This window comes from Brachyistius frenatus, unplaced genomic scaffold, assembly GCF_029030835.1.
Source record: "Brachyistius frenatus isolate BFR_SWC_R1_liver_20210118 unplaced genomic scaffold, ASM2903083v1 Contig_323, whole genome shotgun sequence".
NCBI classification, from domain to species: domain Eukaryota; kingdom Metazoa; phylum Chordata; class Actinopteri; family Embiotocidae; genus Brachyistius; species Brachyistius frenatus.
In genome coordinates this window covers 36,585-42,500 of record NW_027210922.1, presented here as the reverse complement: position 1 = coordinate 42,500, position 5,916 = coordinate 36,585, and the positions used below count along the sequence as shown (strand labels likewise).

Sequence of the window (5,916 nt, the reverse complement as noted above, 5' to 3'; positions counted from 1 at the left end):
GCGAACTGCTACGTGTCTGTTGTGCCACGATATATACTCTCAATGTACTGTGTCCTATCCATGTATTTATCGCGTGTATGTATGTGTATATATATATATATATACGTATAAAGTTCATACTAACGCCAGCGGACGTCGATGGACTTTTTCCCGCCGACTACCGTAACCGCGCGCGCATTCGGTCGAGGGACCGATATTTTATTGCGTTTCGACAGGACGCGACGCGTTTTACGAAAAACGCGCGAGCCTCGCTGGATTACAGAAACGCTTTCCCCGCGTTCAGAAAGTATAAAAATAAAAAAAAAAAAAGAATCGGGGCTCTTCACTTCGAGAACGGACGTTACCGACTTTAAAATCCTCACTGACCGTGTGACCCCGTGGTGTGTTTTCAGGAGTGAAATGATGATGATGATGATGATGATGTTTTTTTTATTTCCCCCACGGTCAGTACAAAGGCAGGCAGGTTATTCACCCCCCCCATTATTGTTTGTTTACTCACAATAAAAACTTTGTAATCGGTACGCGGTGTGTTTATTCATTCATACAATTGCGTATAACTCCTACTGCAGCGTGTCCGCGCTCATATATATATATATTGATGAAGATGTTTATTTACACAGTTGATATATTGTCCCCAGGCGGGTGTTTTGGCCTCCCAAGTTGTTGTTGTTGTTGTTGTTGTTGTTGTTGTTGTTGTTGTCAAAGGCCAAAAAAATGGCTGGAAAAAAAATCGTGACAATTGAAGCAGATATTTATATATATTTATATATATATATATATATATATATTATGTGTATATTCAAAATGTGTCTTTATTTGCCCCCCCCCCCAAAAAAAAAGAGTATATATTTGTGCAGGTGCATCTGTCCCAATGACGACGATGACGCTGCGCAACGTCACAGAGTCAATAAAAGGAGAACGAAGGTAAGAAGTCTGTGGAGCGTCACTGTTGCGGAGGACCAATCACAGGGAGCGGTTTGCGTGGGCGGGGCTCCGCGCAGGTGGAGCTCGTCATGCCGACGGGCTGTGAAGGCGCGCGGAGGCTCGACGAGTTCAGTCGTTCACTCGCTTTCTTGACCAAATAAACGGAACGGCGACGGTCCATCTCCCGTAGTCCACCCGAACGGAAGATTTGGGTTCAGAGGGACCGGGCCGGCGTAACCGCTGCGGGCTCGTTAAGTCGTGATTGCGCGGGTCCAATTAACGGGGTTGTTTTCAGGTGCACGGACTCCCCGTGAAACCCCCGCGGTGTTCGTCACTCCGTCCAGGACCGTCGAGGCGAGCAGCGCCGCGGTAAGTCGGTTTGTTTGGTCACGTTGTTATTGTTTGTTGGTTTGTTTGTTTGTTTTGTCGTCCTCCAGCGGCGGCGGCCACGCGGGCTGTAAACGAGCCGCTGAGCGAGCGAGCCAGTTCCGTCGCGTGACGTCGTAAACGAGGACACTCGAAGGACAAAGTAATAAATGTCATGACGTGTCAAAGTCGTTGAAAATAAAATAAAACTAAATACCGTGTAGTGTAAAAGTAAACCGAATAAAGTCAAACTAGGTTTAAAGAGAAACACTCGAATTAAAAGTGCAAATAAATATCATTTAGTTTATGTTGTAATCCTCCAAAAATAAAGAACTAAAATTAGACTCCGAAAGGTCATTTAAAGAAAACCACTAAAAGAGTCATTTCTACGCTCTTAAAAGCTCTCAAGTGTAGTTGATGAAATGAGGCGTGAAATAATCAGAAATAAAATGTTGAAACCGTAAAAGAAATGTGAAAAAAAAAAATAAAATAAATAAATGAAAAGTAGCTCTAAATGGAGAAATGCTAAACGTGCAAAAAGTTGCAAATTCTCCAGGTCCTTCGGGCCTCCCGTCCGATAACCTCCGTTGGCGTTCCTTTTACGGTTCTTCCGCGAGTCCGACAAAGACGGCAAAACAAACAAACAAAAACAAAACAACCTCTCAAAAAGCCATTTAAAAATAACGACAAAGACTCATTTCTATTGTGTTAAACTGTATTTCATGTTAAAGTAACGGCGGCTGTAGAAGTTATACGTGTTAAAGGAGATTAGTGGCGTTAATGTAATTAAACTTACGTTTGTAAGTGTTACGGGTCAGCGGGGTACGAGCAGAGAGACGGAGACAACGCGTCAAGACGCCCGAGAGGTCGGAGGTCAGACGGAGCGCCTCTCCGGAGAAAAACCCACAAAGTCAAAACAAGTGTTCAATAAGAACTCCGGCAACAAGTCACTTCACAATTCAACTTTATTTCAACAAGACAACGTTACAATCAACTCGCATCACGATCGAGTCTCTTCACGTCACCGTCCAACGCTCGGATCGGTCTTTGGGACGAGGGGACGGCAGTCAGCAGGACGGACACGTCGGGACACGGCAGCATACGTCCAGACTCTGGACCGAGAACCTGCAAAGACACAAAAACACAGCTCAAAACACATCATGAGGTTTTAGTAGAGAGACAAAGGACAGCATGGTGGTCCACTCGGGTCCTAGAAAGGAAAACCGCAGCGTTTAGCGGAGGATCCCGTTTCGCTGCGGGCGAGTGGACTCGGCGACTCACCTGCTCGCGGATCTCTTCCGGTACCGGCTCCGAATCCAACGACAAAATCCAGTCCGTCACGTAACCCCACGGCTGGCTTCACCCGACTCACCGCCGCAGTCTGCAAAACGTCCTCTTCCGGCGGAGGGACAGACAACAAACGGCCACAAACCAAACATGACCACGCGGCGTCGTTTCCACACCACCGTGGAACTCACCTCGTCGGGCGGGCGCAGTATGTTGGACCATGCACTGTTATACCATTTCTATTTATTTAATTTATACATTTGTATTTATAAGCATTTATATAAATGGATATATTTATTTAAATATGTATATACATACACTGATATTTATACACTTTTTCTTCGATGATTTTTGATGTATTTATCAAAATTGGTAGAAATATATACCTCTATATATATATATACATGTGTGTGTGTATATATATACATGTATAAATATAGATATGCACATTTATACATAGCAGTATTTAATTTTCATATGATTATTTTGGACCACTTACGACTGTCACATTTTGGGAAATATATATATATATTTTATATATACATAGATAAATACATAGGTAAATATATCAATAGATCTATTTATACATAATATATTTATATATATATATATATCAGTACGTCATTTATGATACGTTGGACGTTTTGATGATTCTTATGGACCACACGATATACCGTTAAATAAATAAAAAAATATTCAACATACATTCTGCGACTTTTTAACTTGCTCTTCGCAATAAATCAAACAGCGATGGAATAAAGGCAAACAGACTATTACTATTATCTATTAGTATGAGTATTAGTATTACTATTAGTAATAGGAAAATGTCACGTTCCCGTTCGGCTCCCGCCTCGCAAGTCTGACGTCGTAACCGTGGCGACGAGTTCGACGCAAACTATTACGATTTATACAAACGCCGACGACCATCCCTTCCGTCCCAATAACGACCGATAAAGTCCCTCGACACAAAGAAGTTTGAACGAACGGAATATTTCGGCGGAGAATCGTCGGCGGGCCTTTTTACCGACGAAGTAGCGCTACTTTCCAAGAGCAGCCGCGGAGCGAACTGAAAGTCAAAAACGTTCTCTTCGTTCAGAGAACCGAGGTTCCCGACGTAACCTCGCGCGCGCCCGCCGTTGAGCCGACTCCATTTCCTCGGCACCGATGTCACCGATGATGTCACCAATGATGTCACTGACGATGGTTCGAACTTCCAGCTGTAAACGTTTGTCCTTTTTCCCCACTTTCAGTACCAACACAGGCAGGTTTCTCACACACACACACACACACACACACACACACACACACACACACACACACACACACACACACACACACACACACACTCACACACACACACACGCCTGCACCCCTCTTTATTGTTTGTTTACTCACAATAAACACTTTGTAATCAGTATGCATTCTGTTTATTCATTTATACAATTGCGCATCCCCCCCCTCCCCTGCCCCCTCCCTCAGTCTATTTACACAATATATTTTCATTTCTTTAAATAGAGTTAAGAACAGAAACATTCAAATTAGCTGTTAAGTGTTGCGTTGTATAAAATACAGTGGCAAACATTTAAAAAAATGCATAAAAACAATCGTGAACAGCACTGGGTTTAAAAAGTGACATTTATATCCAGTTACGGCGAGTTTTTTTCTTTTTTTTTTTTTTTTTAATCTCTGTGCAAAAGTTTGCAAATCCCGTGAAAGTTCAGCGCTCTTTGGGCGGAAGGAAAGATGTTCTCTCGGGGCTCCGTGAGAACCCGGCTCGCTTCTCGCGCGACACCGAAACCGTTACGTGTGGTTGTTTTGTTTTTTTTTGCTTTTTTTTTTAATAATCGCCCGATCGAATCCGGAGAGGAAAACGACATGAAAAATCGACGCGCCGTAACCGAGCGACTCGCCCGTCTCCGACCGGCTTGCTACATCGAGAGGCCGCGTCGCGTTCGGACCGCCGGCGGGCTTTTTCCAAACAAACAAAGGTACGTAGAAAAATAATGGCAAATCAAATACTTTGTCGTCGTTGTTTGTTTGTTTGTTTTTTTTTTTTTACAAAAATAGGTCTGAGCGCTCGCGCCGCTTCTAACCGAAGACGAAACTAAAAAGGGCTTATTGAGCTTCGTCGTGCAAAAACTCAAACCGGAAAAACCCCGTCGTGGTCGTTTTCTCGCCGTGTTTTCCCCGTTTAAAAAAAATAAAAATAAAAATGAAAAAGGTAACGGAAGACCTAAAAGCGCGCAACGGAACGGAAAAGCCGGGGAAACTTCCGGCCGTCGAAATTGGGAACTTTACGACTCGTCTCCCCCCCTCGTCTCTCCCCCCTCCAAACGCAATTTTGTTTAAATTTATTTTGCTAATTCGTGGCGGATTATTTCCAGACGGACCGCCAAGAAAACGAACAAGGAGGCGCGACTTTAGCGAAACGACGCGGAAACACGTTTACGTTATTGACTTTTATTGGCTTTGTTTTTTGGGGGGAGGCGCCCTCTAGCGGCGCTCGGCGGTACCGCCGTCTATCGCGCTTCCCCGTCGGACCCGGAAGCCGCGCATCCGCTTTTCCGTACGGCCGACGACGGGGCTCTGGCGCGCTGCCCTCCGGTGGCCGGCCGGGCGCGTTACGCTCTTCGGTGCCGCGCCGTTCGGAAACAAATCCGACGCTTCGGCCGAGAAACGCGAAATGCCGTTAAAATAGTGGGAGGAATTTGGAGCTGGATGAGAAGTTTTATTTTTTTTAATATTTATTTTTTTTTTTAAATCTGTCGTGGCAATGCGGTGGAGAGTAGGCACACTAAATACACGGACGGGTCCGCTCGGGAGCTTCGGGACCGCGTCGGTTTGTTCCGAGGAGCCTTTTAAAGAAGGTGCCTCGGCAAAGGAGTTTCAAGTACCTCCCGTCCCGCTCCGGAAAGAGGACGGCCGGCAGGAAGCGAGACTTCACGCCGGCCGCGGTCGTCGTGCCGACGCGCGCATCATGTCGAGCGAGAGAGAGCGAGAGAGAGGAAACATGGGACGGGGAAGGCAAAACAATACGCCAGAGCCGAAATCACGCGCATCTGTCCCAACGTGAGCAGAAAAAAATAATGTAATCGGGGAGGAGGAGGAGGAGGGAGGAGGAGGAGGAAGAAGGAGGAGGAGGCGCCTCGCGCTGCTGGCAGTGTTTCTATTTGAACTATGTACACGGTAGATGACTTTACACGTTCATAATATAGTGTATAAATACCTCTGTATAAATGGACTTTATACATCTAAATCAGAGCGGAGGGGGGCGGGGCAGGGCAGGGGAGGGAATGGGCGGGGGGGGGGGTTCTCAAAAGGAACGGAAGAAAGTCTACA

The 5,916-nt window shown here is 45.4% G+C and overlaps 1 protein-coding gene across 3 annotated transcripts in view; it reads left to right on the top strand.

The window, feature by feature from the left end:
• LOC138635699 (grancalcin-like) overlaps window positions 1-519 on the top strand; it is a 6,539-nt gene extending 6,020 nt beyond the window's left edge. For all 3 annotated transcript variants that reach the window (XM_069723306.1, XM_069723305.1, XM_069723307.1), the window contains exon 7: window positions 1-519. This exon is cut by the window's left edge and continues 410 nt beyond it. The gene's annotated coding sequence lies outside the window, so the exon portion shown is untranslated.
• Window positions 520-5,916: the final 5,397 nt, after the last annotated feature.